At 46.4% G+C, this 14,749-nt stretch overlaps 1 protein-coding gene across 4 annotated transcripts in view; it reads right to left on the reverse strand.

Moving 5' to 3' along the window:
• RBM19 (RNA binding motif protein 19) overlaps positions 1-14,749 on the reverse strand; it is a 154,188-nt gene that overhangs the window by 89,016 nt on the left and 50,423 nt on the right. The window lies entirely within an intron of this gene.

Below are 14,749 nucleotides of genomic sequence, written 5' to 3' on the forward strand. Positions count from 1 at the left end.
CTCATCTGTGAAATGGACTGGGCTGTATGCTCCCTGCAGAGTGCAAAGACACAGGGGCATTAACAAGAATGAGGTAGAGTTGTACGCATGAAGTCAGAGATTGCTGAGACTTAATTCGAAGAAAAAGCCTAACATGCAAGACTCAACACTATTTTTGTCTAAATGGACCCAACACTATCACATATATTGTCTACAGATTTGCATGTGTATGAAATACATAAAGAAAGATCTAGAGGGAAAGTCACCAAATGAATAACATCGATTTCCCTGGGGAGAAGGGAATTTTTCTTTCAAGAAGGAAAATAAATTCATATTTTGGTTGTGAAAACTAAATTTATTTTTAAATACAGAAAAAAATCCTATATATGTGGTATGTATATAAAAATTCGAGATGTAAAATTATTTCTCTCTCTCTCATATATACATAGGTATGCTTCTTTGTATACATGTCTATAGACATATATGTAGAAAGAGAAAAAGGAGAAAGTTTCAGATAGAGCTGTGTGTGTGCTAGGTGCATGGTAGGGTTCAGTAAAGGGTGAAGATTTATAATCAGGTTGAACTAAAAGTGCTGTCTTTACATGTCACAGATAAACACAGATGGACATTTCTATATATTTTAACTTACTATCTGTAGGCTAGAGTACCCTAAACCACAAGGATGAAGGAGGGAATGAAAACAAAACAAGGCAAACCAAACAGAAAAATCCAGGGTCTTGAGTTTACCTCTTTTCTCTGTAATATTCTTTGTGCACTTGCCTCAGCACAGGAAAAACCAAGAGAATCTTCCAGAATACAGCAGCCCCATCATTTACAACAGTTTCATTATTGCAATGCTTAGAGCTCCCAGGGATTCCTCCGCTGGGTGTGTGGGAGTCAGCCAGAAAGGAAGTAGCTAAGCCCACCCCATAGGCTCCACCTCCCATGGGAGGAGTCACACCCAGCCCCTCCCACAGAGTCCACCCCATGGGAGGAAGTGAGCTTCAGACCTTGAGGCCGGCACTGGGCCTTGCCAGAAACATCAGTAAACATGGAAACATTTTACTGATGAGAATTAATCTTCTGAAACTTTCAATGTTTTGGATGCTCTCATGACACCCCTTTGTGATGACTGCAGGAAGCATGGCATTTTCCCCAAATCCAAGCTGTGAAATCAATGTTCTGAATTGCATTTTACAAGAGAATAGAGGTGAAGAGAGGGGAGGAGGAAGGAACAGTGAATAACTCTTGATACCAATCCCAGCCCCACATAAATGAGGGTGAAATGTATGAAAAGCAGAAACAAAATGGAATCTCGAGGCCAGCACAGCCTGTCTGGCTATCTTATAACAAAGTAACCTCTACTATTTATTGAGCACTGATCTTGCACAATACCCCTGGCTGCAGATTCCCAAACCTTCTCAGATCATAGTACCCCTGCTGTCTCAGTAATTTTTTCACAGAACCCCAGGCCAAAAGAAACACCTAACAGTTTACGAAGTAGCTAGGGGTAATAAACTTGGAGGAGTAGTTCACATCACCTCTGACAAATGTGACCATTTCTCTCAACAATTTTGAAATATCCCATAGTACAGCTGTTAATTCACTGGGGCCCACCAAGGTGGGTGCCTCTGTACAGTTTGGGAACCATGGCCTTGTGCTGGCTGCTTTCCTTTCCTTACCTTATTGAATCCTCCCCATAGTCCTGGCAAGTGTTTACTATGGTCCCCATTTTACAGATGCAGACACTGAGTGTTAAAATGACTTGTCTAAGTGTGACAGCTAGAGGAAGCAAAGTTTAAACCTCAATCTGATGGACTTGGGGCTGCCATATTTGGTCTTATAGGTTTGATTCTAGAGGCTGCCACTCCCACCGATTATAATAGTGACGATCTGAGCCACTGTGCCAACATTTGGGGTCTGATTTGGCACAAAGTCTCCAGGTGCAATAGTCCCTCTCCTGTTGCTGAGCCACCTCTTGCTTTGATGTCTATGATCATCTTTTTGGAGCCTCTGGCCACATCCTACTCTCAGACAAATAGGCTGACAGGACATGCTAAAGAGCATCAGAAACTGCACTTCACCTTGGGGACCAAGTAGCAAAATGACTGACTCCAGTGGGTAAATTGCTTCACAATTGCCAGCATTTCAAGCACAGGCGGGGGCGGGCTTGACAGGGAAAAAGATCTACAGGTTTAAGTGAACCTGACATATATCCTGGACCTGAAACTTGGACTAAGGTAAGAATTAACTTACTGGAACAGTTTTTCTAACTAGGGTCTGCTGCCTCTCAGATGCATTCAGGCACATGTATGTGTGTGTATAGGTGGGGCGGGGAAGGGGCAGAGAACTTGCTATTTTTGTCATTAAAAGTTTTCTATTTTTATTTAGATAGTCTTTTTTTGTTTTGAGACAGAGTCTCGTTCTGTTGCCCAGGCTAGAGTGCTGTGGCATCAGCCTAGCTCACAGCAACCTCAAACTCCTGGGTTCAAGTGATGCTCTAAAGCAGTGGTTCTCAACCTTCCTAATGCTGCGGCCCTTTAATACGTTCCTGTGGATCACGACCCACAGGTTGAGAACTGCTGCTCTAAAGCTAATTTTTGTTTTTTTAAGAGATGGGATCTCGCTGTTGCTCAGGCTGGTCTTGAACTCTTGACCTAAAGCAATCCTCCTGCCTTGGCCTCCGAGAGTGCTAGGATTATAGGCATGAGCCACCACTCCCAGTGTAGACAGCTGAATTTTTAATATGTGCATATATATGTATATTATAAGAGTACTGTAAAGAGGTTTCAGTGTTTGTCTGAAGTGTTATCACGGTCTCCAGTGATAGGGTGAGATAAGCAACGTCTTACCACATGGGATTTTCACAGAGTTCTTAATATTCTGAATACAGACAAGTCCTAGGGCCATCAGAGGTACAGGTACGCTGACCTCAAAAGACCTGAGCTTTACTCACAGTGGGTGGGTGCAGTCACCATGGTGTCGGGAACCTGTCTCTACATATACCAACTGGTAATAAGAGATCAATTAGCTGGGATGAACAATGAAACATTTTTCTGTTCCCAGATCCAAGAGTAATTGGCTATCCATTCATCAATAATTTCGGTAACACTACAATGCTAACTTCTATTGCTCAGGGATCAAGATGGCCTTATAGAACTTCTATGCAACATTGCATTAAGTGGGACATTTGATGTCAGGTCAAGATTCAGATAAGCAAAGAAGTCTGATTATACTGAACTGGCAAATAAAGCCTCCCATTCGTTATTCCCATCCTGCACAAGCACTTACTTATGCAAACAGGCCTTCTTTGCATTAGTATTACTGATGTAAAAAGTACTGAAACATTATAGATCTGGACCTGAGGCTACATCTTTCTAATATTAAAACTCGCGTTCTGATTTTAGTTTCTGCAAAACAACATCATCCATCACACTAAAATAATGTTAATTTGAATTTTATTGATTTTAAATTTTGTTTGTATTTAACTTGAAAATGTGTTATGCTTTTATGGTCCTAAAAGAACCATAAGCATGAGTTGTCAGTTGCTTCTGAGTTTTACATTTGTACACGGTTAAGTAACATAATAATAAAAATATTCACGTTGTCACCGTGGGGAAGGACCAGGAGATTTTTGTTTTTCTTTAAAAGGGGCTCTTTAGACATTGTTCAAGTTTGAGCAACATTGCGAAGGGCCCCTGATTTCATGAAATGTTCCTTTAGAATATGAAACTCTTTGAGACAGGATCATGTAGTGAGCTTCCTCACGTCTGTGTTCCCTCAGGGAGGGTCAGAAAGGTAAGGTGACTTTCCTAAGAGCATGACAGCAAGTTAGTAGCAGGGCTGGGAGTAAAAGCTGTTTCCCCTGCTTCTCAGACAGTTCTAGTGAATTCTAGAAACCTGAGACAGAAGCCATAGTAGATATGGTAGCTACCCTGGCTGGGACTAATACCAAGTGCTTTACCAATCTCCTAACCTCGTACTTTGCAGCAAACCAGACATAGCTGTTAATCCTGCTATTAATCTATAATTTTACTGAGACAGACACCGAATCCCAGGGAAGTCTTCAGAATGAGAGCACTAAGTCAGGACAAAACGGCATTATCTGACCTGGTCTCTATCTACCCTGAGGGTTTTCATGCATTGAGCCTTGTATTCACCTGCCCCTAAACCCCTAAACCAAGATGGTTCCCTCTCTTTGTGGAGTTCACTGTTTTTGTAACCCAGCACCTGGCACAGTCTCTGCCTCATTAGAGAGCTTAGTAAATATTTGCTAAACCAACGAGTTATTTCTTAACTAAAAAGCAGTGTGTTGAGACCTCCCTTTTCTACGTAAAGCCCTGAGGCACGTGAGTAGACAGAGCTATTCCCCCAGAGAAGTCTCCAGAGGTGTCCTGGGGCTTCTGCCTCTTAGCACCCAGCATGCTGGGGAACCTGGAGCACAATGACCGCTCCAACAATGAGCTGAGGACAGCCCTCTGAGCAGCCGGGACAAAGCACAGAGACCTTGTAGCTGAAAAGGCAATGAATAGAGAGAGAAGGTGTGAAAGCACAGGTCAGAGCAGGCTGCGGGGCTGTCCGGGCAGCAGGAATCAGGGTGCACAAGGCCACCCTGCCCTTAGGGACCTACTCTCCCCAGGAGCCCTGTTCCACTGTCTAAGCTTTTGTCACCTCCTCTGGAGTGAGGGGAAAGGCCAGCTGTAGCTGAAGACTGAGTATGCGAATTCTCAGAGAAAAGAAGGAAACAACAGCAAAAACCCCTTCCCAACTCTCAGGATTAATTATTATTATGATGATGATTTTTTTCTTTTTAAGGAGGGACGTTAAGGAGGCTTCCACATCTGCTGTGGTGTGGGTTTGCTCCACCAGTTAGTCTGGCACTTGCAAACAGCTTCGTGGCAGACATATTGCAGATTCTTAGGCACATACCTGAAGCTGCTTACTTATCAAGGATGCTGCTCCTGCTGCTGTGACAGACATAACTAACCAATTACAATGCCATGTTCTGCAGGGACTGAACAGTCTCACAATCCTCCAATACAGGATTCTAGGTGGCCATGACCAAAGGCTTTGTGTTGGCTTGAAAATGGCTGGCCTAGCCAATCTTCTCATAGAGTCACTCAACAAACAGAGGCCAGAGAGGTCATCCAACTGCCTGAGGTCACACAGTGGGGGCCAGGCTGAGCTGGGCCACCATTCAAGTCTCCTGACACCCTGGGCTGGTGTTCTTTTCACTTGGAAAATCACAGTGGCTCCCTTCCAAGCTGACAGCCAACTCCTGATGACAGAGGGACAAGGGTAGCATGAAAAACGAGAACTCAGATAACCCGAGTATCTCCTCTGAGCTCATTCTGGCTTGAGCAGCAGTAACTTTTACAGCTTCTGCCTATCCCTGGTGGACATATTTGTAGGGAGAGAACAGGATAATTAAAAAGGAAAAGAGCCTAAAGTAGATTTTCTGAAAAGGAGGCCTCTCCAGTGAGAAAAGTATCACATAGTTCATGTCCCCATCAAACTCCTTGAGGCTGTGTTACCAGAGATCTCAAACTGGGAAAGGCATGCTCTTAAAAACATGGCTTTGTGCCTACCTGGAGGGGCAAAATCACACAGGAGGCTAAGGAAGTTACACCTGACTTCCTAGCTCTCTGGAAAGAGTCTAGAAAGAAACACTTTACCAAGCAGCTTCATGTTTCTACATTCTGTACAGTACTAGGTGTGTGCAAGAACCGACTAAATAAAAATAGATTCTAGGTAATATATACTTACTAGGCCAGCCTATCTATTTCCCTGGGTACAATTAGCCTAGATTTAAGTGACAAAGTGTATAAACCCTCTATTCAGAGTAAAAACGTTGGCATCATTTCTCTTCCCCTCTGGTGGCAGCCTGTGTGGCGGCTGGATATTGGTACCCTTCTGAGCAAAGAACCAGACTACCTGCAGTGAGCCCTAAGCCCAGCTTCTCTGACCCCACAGATTCCACTGCTGACGTACCTTGAGGTGGCAATTTCATCTGGGGAGTAATACTGGTCTCTCCATCAAGAATTCCTTCTTGAGCATCCTTAATAGACAATCGCCTGAGATTTCACTTATTTACTCCTGATGATGAACAACTCATTACTGCAGAAAATGGCCTTTTCTAATCTTTTATGGTTATTGGCATATTCATTTCTAAAATCTTTTTAATTTTGAGATAATTATGGATCTAATTACAGTTGAGAAAAAGAATCAGAGAGATTCCATATACCCTTCACTCAGTTTTTCCTGACGGTGACTACAGCACAGTATTATGATCAGAAAATCAACGTCAGTATACTCACTGACTTCAACCAGACTTCACCAGTCTCATGTGCATTCGTTCGTGTGTGTAATTATATCACTAGCAGATGTGCACGACTGCCACAAAGAGACGCAGAATGGCTTCATCGCAGTCCCTTGTGCTGCTGTTTGGTAGACAGAGCCCCCCTCCCTTCCGTCTCTTGAACCCCTGGTAACCACTCATCTGTTTGTCCCCTCTCTAATTTTGTCATTTTGGAAACACTACGTAAGTGGAATCACATGATACATAACCTCTTGAAATTAGCTTTTTCCATTCATCTCCCTGGAGAGTCATTCAGGCTGATTCACGAACCACGAGTTTGTTCCTTTTCGGTGCTGAGTAGCATTCCACGCTTTGGATGTACCACAAATTGTATAGCCATTTTCTCACTGACACACATGTGGGTTGTGTCCAATTTGGGACTATTATGAACAAAGCTGTTAGGAACATCCATGTATAGGTTTCTTTTTTGAGAATTCTTTCTTTGATAATAGCTTAACTGAGATATCCTTCATATCTTACATAATCTGCCCATTTAAAGCGAGTTGTGCAACCATCACCACAGTCAATTCAGACCATTTTCATCACCTCAAGAAGAAACCCGGCACCTTAGTTTTTCACTCCCCATCCCTGAGCACACACAGATCTACTTCCTGTCTCTGAGGATTTGCCTACAGCCAGTTGTCCCTCAGTATTTGTGGGGAATTGGTTCTAGGACACCTGTAGATACTAAAATCCAGAGACGCTCAAGTCCCTTCTGAATATTTCTGATCTATGTTTGGCTGACTCTATGGAAGTGGAATCTGTGGATATGGAACCCACGGATGTGAACTGTACTCAGAACATTTCCTGTAAATGGAGCCACACAATACACGGTCTTTTGCGGCTGACTTCTTTCACCTGGCATACTGTTGCAGCACGTCTTGGTGCTTTTTATCTACTTCTGCCCAAATAACATCCCATGTAGGACCCATCTTGTCCATCCAACTCATTGGCTGATGGACGTGTGAATTGCTTTTTGTGTGAACATAACTTCACATTTCTCTGGTATTGGTGCCCAAGAGTGCAGTTGCAGGGTTGTATGGTAGGTACACATTTTGTTTTATAAAACTGCCCAAATTCTGGAATTTTCCTGGGTGGCTGTACCACTTTACAGTCCCACCAGCAATGTGTGAACAATCCAGCTTCTCCACATCCTTGTCAGCATTGTGTGTCACCACTACTTTCAATTTTAGTCATTCTGCCAGGTACGTGTATATTCATTTGTTTTTACCCTCAGCAGAAATCTGATTCTTCTGGGGACTCCTTTTGTAGGCTGGCCAGCCCTGGACTTTCTAACTTGATGTAATATAATCCGGGAAGCTCATGTCCCTCCCCCCCTAAAACAAGGGCCAAGCATTAAAAGCTGGATTCAAGACTTGGTGCCCATAGCTCAGTGAGTAGGGCGCCAGCCACATACATGGAAGCTGGCAGGTTCGAGCTCGTCCTAGGCCTGCTAAACAACAATGACAACTGCAACCAAAAAATAGATGGGCGTTGTGTTGTGGTGGGTGCCTGTAGTCCCAGCTACTTGGGAGGCTGAGGCAAGAGAATTGCTTAAGCCCAAAGAGTTTTTAGATTGCTGTGAACTGTAATGCCATGGCACTCTACCAAGGGCGACACCGTGAGTCTCAAAAAAAAAAAAGCTAGATTCGAGATGTGGTCATGCTGTGGGGAGGTGAGACCTCTGGGGTCCCAACCACATGGTTCTGTTGAACTGCCATCCAAGAAGAACTCCAGATCACTTTTCCCTAACAGAAAGATACTAGGCACAAACACTCATATTCTGCCATTGGGCCATTCCCTCATTGGACTCGACTTGGCATCTTGTAGCAAATGTGGCATTTTTTAGTTTCTGCCTTGTAACTGTGTTCATCTTCCAGGTGGGCTGTCATGTCCCTGGACTGTGGTCATCCTGAGGGTAGGAGGCGGCTTTTGAAACTGGCACAGTGCTGCACTTCCAGCAAGCACATGGGTAAGTCCATGTGGGCTGGCATCATGAACCCGTAAAACCTCTGGGGTGATGGCTGCTGAAAACAGGCACATTGTGAGGACTGAACAGAAGGTACTAAATGAATGGGCACAGGAAAGGGCTAAAAAGCTCTTTCCCTTGAATTTGTACTGGAAAAGGTAGCACGGGAAACCCATCTGGGAGTGAGAATATGACTTTGCAACTTGCTTGGGGTTTTACAGCTGGGAAGCCATGTGATCTGTGAGCTCGGGTTCCCCAGGCTTCTCAGGGGAGGAACTAATGAAATCCTCAGCACACAAGCACTGCAGGCCCCAGTGGGGCCCTTAGATAAGGTGCTGAGCAAACGTCAGGGGCCATCATCAACAGCGCCCCGCTCACACAGGGACAGAACTCTGCAGTAAGAACTGTCAACATGGCAGATGCTGACGCCACTGCTGACATGCCCAGAGCCTGAGAGAACGCCCCAGAAGCCCCCGAGCATGCCCAGACACACAGGCACAACGATGGCACCACAACTGTGGCCAACGGTCAGCCGTGATGCGTTACATGTGGAGCAGAATTGTGAGGGACTCTTATGCCAGGCTGCTCAGGACCTAAATGAATCAGAGGTCATCTGAGATTCCTTTTTTTGCCACAGCCTTCACCAAGCCACACCAGCAAATATATCCCCAAGCTGACCTGGCACCCCATTTCCACAGCTGACACTTGGCCCAAGCCACAGTCATCTCTGGCCTGGGTGACTCATAAACCTCCTCACGGGTCCTCTCATAACATCATTCACACATGCAGGTCGATAAAGCCTGGAGACCTGAAGTGCAAAGGGCCAAACATAGCCAAGGCAATCCTGAGGAGGAACAAAGACTCCGCATCTCCATTACAAAGGCTCTGTAATTAAGACTGTGGTATTGGCACAGGGGCAGACAAATAGACCTGGGAACAGATTAGAGAGTCAGAAGCAGACCGTCACATACAGTCTCCTGATTTAAGACAAAATCAATGCAGTAGAGTGGAGGGGAAAGAATGGTCTTTGCAATAAATGATGTTGGGCCCAATGAACATCCACGTGGGAAGAAAACTCTCCTTGGTCTCTACCTCACGCCATACACAAAAATCAATCCCAGATGGATTACATAACTACAAGTGATGAGTCGAAGCTCTAGAGGAAAACACGGGAGACCACCTTCATGAACTCAGAGGAGGCAAAGATTTCTTAAACAGGACACGAGTTCTAACCATGATGAAGAAAATAATTTGACAATATCAAAATGAAGAGCTTCTGTTTATCAAAGGCAACAGTTGCCCAGAGAAGGGGAGAAAGAGAGTTGGCAATCACATATCCACCAAATCACATATTACCATCCCATTGGGCCCAGAATGTAAAAGTTAAATAAGAAAAATGAGTTTACTCTTATTTGACAATGTGAATGTTACTTCTTTGCATTATTATTATTATTGCCTAATATTTCGATGTAGCAATTGTCTGATTCCTTTTCTGAATGTATTTATGTTCGTTCGTCCTTTACAAGGTTTTTGTTTCTAATAAAAAAAATGAGTTTAAAAATGAGACAACTCGGGCGGCGCCTGTGGCTCAGTGAGTAGGGCGCCGGCCCCATATGCCGAGGGTGGCGGGTTCAAACCCGGCCCCGGCCAAACTGCAACAACAACAACAAAAAAAATAGCCGGGCGTTGTGGCGGGCGCCTGTAGTCCCAGCTACTCGGGAGGCTGAGGCAAGAGAATCGCCTAAGCCCAAGAGTTAGAGGTTGCTGTGAGCCGTGTGACGCCACGGCACTCTACCCGAGGGCGGTACAGTGAGACTCTGTCTCTAAAAAAAAAAAAATGAGACAACTCAATTTCTTTAAAATGGGCAAAAGACTTGAATGGGCATTCCATAAAAGAAGATATCCAAGTGGCTCATTAACATATGAAGAAAAGTTACTTCCCTTAGCTACCAGGAAAGCAGTTAGAACCACGATGTATAGTCAGTGTACGCCCACTGAGTATCATCACTGTAGTGTCTGTAAACACACTGTTCTCTTAGCCTGGCTAAGAGAATGACAGACAAAAACACCATGTGTAGGTGAAGATGAGAACACTTACACATACACTGATGGCGAAAGTGCAAACTGGTGCAACTTCTCTGGAAACCTGAGTGGTGAGGTTTACTAAAGCTGAAACATGCATACCCTGTGACTCAGCAATTCTGCTCTTGCATACGTAAGGATGCCAATCATTGCATTTCAGAACAGTATTTGAGATGGCCCAGAGACTGCAAATTCCCCAAATGCTCATCGGTGAAATGGGTACCTATGTTGTGATATATATCTACACAGTGGAATACTCAATGGCTAAAAGAATGAACAAGAAGCAGCTGCAACGTAACATGAGTGAATCTCAGAAATAAAATGTTGAGCAAAGTTCAGCACTGAAGGACATATGCGTCTTGTTCACATTTATACGAAGTATAATACAAAAACAGGCAACATTAATACAACACATGTTTTTGGAAGTCAGGAGAGTGGCTGCTCTCAGTGGGGGCAAGTAGTGACTTGGAAGGTGGCCTTGGGCAGGGGCCAGAGGGAATGTCCTGTTTCTCAAGCTGGGTATCAGGTTTACACGCTGTACACATACGATGTGTGCACTTTCTGCATCCTCCTTATCAGGCATCAATCAAAAGGAGCCAGCCAGCTTGGTGCCAGCCACATACACTGAGAGTGGTGGGTTTGAACATGGCGCAGGCCAACTAAACAACTGCAACAAAAAAATAGTCAGGCATTGTGGTGGGCACCTGTAGACCCAGCTACTTGGGAGGCTGAGGCAAGACGATCGCTTAAGCCCAAGAGTTGGAGGTTGCTGTGAGCTGTGACGCCACAGCACTCTACCCAGGGCGACATAGTGAGATGCTGTCTCAAACAAAACAAACAAAACAAAAACAAACAAACCAAAACAAAAGGAGCCAGCCATTTCTGCCTAGGGCCTTGTCTCTTGCCAAGAGATCCCCCAGATCCACACATAGTTCACCCTGCATACCTGTAGGTCTCCACTGGAATGTCTCTTACTTGGAGAAGCCTTTCCTGACCACCCAAACTAAGACGCCCTGCTCTGGGTGGATCATGTCCCCCACATTCACGTTCACCTGGAACCTATAAATGTGACCTTGGTCAGAAAAAGGGCCTTTGTAGATGTAATCAAGGTAAGATAAAGCCACACTGGCTTGGTGTGGGCCCAAAATGCAATGACTGGCGTCCTTAGAAGGAGAAGGCCCACAGAGGGAAGAACGCTATGAGATGACAGGGGCAGAGACTGGAGGGCTGCAGCTGCAAGCCAGGCAACACCACCAGGGGCTTGGAGAGGTGAGGAAGGCTCCCGCTCTGGAGCCTTCAAAACAGGCATGGCCCTGCAGACAGCTCGAGCTTGCACTCTGGCTTCTAACCTATAGAATAAACCCCGAGTTTGTGGCACACTGTCATGGGAACTGCAGGGAGATGCACATGCTCTCATTCCCACCACGCCTGGCTCTCACTTTATCCTTAGAGCCCTCTGCCTCCATATCATAGGGATTATCTGTCCTTTTTTTCACTGTCCCTCCCTTGGCTAGAATATAAATGCCACAAGGGCAGGGTCTTTGCATTATTCCCAGCTGCCTCTCCCATGCCCAGCAACATGCCTGGCACAGAGAGGCTCCATAAATACTGAGGAGGGGAGCGGCATCCACCCGTGTCTCCCTCGATGCCAGAAGCCACGCTGGTGGATGTACACTCAGTATATGTGGGGTTCTAATTGTGCTTTCCTGGTAGGATGGAAAGCAAATTTTTTTGTATGTTGATGAGCCACTTGGATATCTTCTTTTGTGGCTGGCTCTTGAGAACTATCCAGGCTTGTGTAGCGCTTCATATGAGAGAGCCTAGCAAAGGGGAAATCCGCCCCTGTCTTCACTGAGAGCAGATTAAAGGGCTCAAAGGGCTGGCAGCTTTTGGAAGGGGACCACTGACAACCAGGAGTTAATTGGCCAGTGACCCCATGCCTGGGCGAGGGGGATGAGGGCGGAATTCATGCAAGCCCTTTCCCCACAGTCACAGCCCCTGTAAGAGGAAATCAGGAGGCCAGGAGGCCAGGAGGCCAGGGATGGATGGGTGCTGTCCAGAAAGCAGGCAGAACAGGTGACTCCATGTAATTAAGGCCTCCAGACACCTGTTGTGAACTCCCCCATTCACACCCTAGCAGGTGGTTCACACCTCTGAGAAAGGAAATCCAAGGGAGGTGAAAAGATGCTGGGATGAAAGAAGAAAAGCAGCTCTCCATCTGTGGCCTGTAGCCACTGCCTGCCCTCACCAGACACCCCTGACCGCTGGGGATGGTTCCAGGGGCACAGGGTGGAGGTCTAGAGACAAAACTGGCTGTGCTGATGCTAAGCTGTGTGACCCTGGGGCAACTCCAGGACATCTCTGTGCCTCAGAAGCCTCATCTTTACCAGGACTCCATAGAGTAAGGCTGAGCTGAAGCAGCCTCATTTTAAACAGCAATCACTACAGTATACACTGAGTATGCTGACCTGGTGCCAGGCGCACTTCCCGAAGCTGATCCTTGCAACTACTCTGAGATTGTCACAAGGATGTCTATGCCCATTTCCACATGAGGAAATGAGACACAGAAAGGGTAAGTAGACTGCACAAGGTCACAGGTGGAGACCTGGGACAGCAGTGGTGGAGGTGGGACAGCAGGCTGGCCCCACGCAGTGTGCCCGTAATCTTACTGCAATGCAGATGTTGGCGCCACCACCAACACCACCACTGTGGTCATCTCTGTGACACAGTACATATGACATTCTCATTATACAGAGATGCCTGTACGTCTGTGAACCTTTCCTAATGCAGGCCAGCCTGTAAGGTGCAGCGTCCCTGACTGCTGCCATGTCATATTGGGGTACTTGTAAGTGAAGTTGCAAGGAAGGGAGCGAGAAGCCAGAGTGGGGCTGGTGGGTGAGGGGAGAGAGGGAAGTGGGACAGCGGGGAACGCAGAGCAAGTACTCTGTCGCAAAGGAGTAACAGCCAAGGCCATGCTGGCACAGACCTGAGAGAGTCACATCTTCTGCACAGCAAACTCCGTGCTCTGCAAATATGGGGCACCAATTTACTCCCACTTACCCCACCCCTAGCACTTCATGGTCTCAAACACACCATATTCAGGGGCACATCTGGCCTGCTAATTTGTAACTTCTGCTCTAGATGGGGGGCAAGCAGGGAGACAGTGAGGCAGGGAGGCACGATTCAGCTTCTCTGGAGTGATCAAAGGCCTCCAAGGCAGCAAGTCTGGGGTGGGGAAGATATGGCCCAGCAGAGCGACGCAGGGCCCCAGTCTCTGTGGAGCAGCCATTCATATCCTGAAAGCCTTGCTTCTTCTGGTACTTTGTGGGTTCTTCCCAGGAACTGGCCCATTTTATAGAAGAGGAAATTTACTAGTTTTGGGCCCACTGGGAGTCAATAAAGGGCTTTTTCCCACTCCTGGGAGGCCCCTAAAGAGCAGACCAGGGAGGTGGTCTCCCTGCTCTAGTTTGGCTATGACTAGCTGGTGACTGGGCTTCCACATCTGTAAAATGATATAGCCATCAAAGACTGAGTCTGAGGATTCTGTGGCTTGGGAGGTATTTAGCAGGGCAGCCCCTCTGAACAAAGGGGAATAAAGAGCTGATCACCCAGTCTTTCCAAGAAGAGCGAAGCAGCCTCATAGCATGTGCTATCCTGGTGGTGGCCTTGCAGGCAATTTTCTCTCAGGGGGATGCACTCAAGGATGAGGTAATCGCCTGAGACCCCAACTAAGAAGGACACCCTCTCGCAGATGTCCCCCCGACTCCTATGGCTCGGAAGGCAAAATAAACCTACTGTTAAAAAGCAAGGAAGAGAAGGAGGAAGGAAGAAAAATAAGGCCTTGGCTGTGGACCTGGCAGACTCCAGCTTTTCTGCTGTGGGGATGACAATGGGGTCTTCTCAGTGGAAAGTGACGAGAGGACTGCAGATCACCCCGTGGGTGCACACACTGAGTCCCTGCTCTGCCAGTCAAGGCTTCCTCTCTCCTGCAGACCCACCAGACTCCGTTTGCCTAAACCAAAGACCAGTGTCCCCAAAGTGATTGACTCCTGAGGGAAACACAGCAATAACAGCCACATCGGAGGGTATGTCTCGTGAGCTGGGCACTGTGCCAGGCATCTCACATGACATGATACTTTCATTATCACCTGGCAATAAAACAAGTTCTTCTTATTCCTATTTTACAGATGAGGAAAACTAAGGCCCTGAGAGCTGAAGGGACAGTGCATAGGAAAAGAGGGAACTATGCCAAACCCACAAGATCTACTGCCAGAACTGACTTGTCACCATGACTACCGGCCCTGACTTGAGAGCCACCTGGATGGTCCTCACCCCCTCAGAGCAGCAGGGCTGACACGTGC

Source organism: Nycticebus coucang, chromosome 4, assembly GCF_027406575.1.
Source record: "Nycticebus coucang isolate mNycCou1 chromosome 4, mNycCou1.pri, whole genome shotgun sequence".
Lineage (NCBI taxonomy): Eukaryota > Metazoa > Chordata > Mammalia > Primates > Lorisidae > Nycticebus > Nycticebus coucang.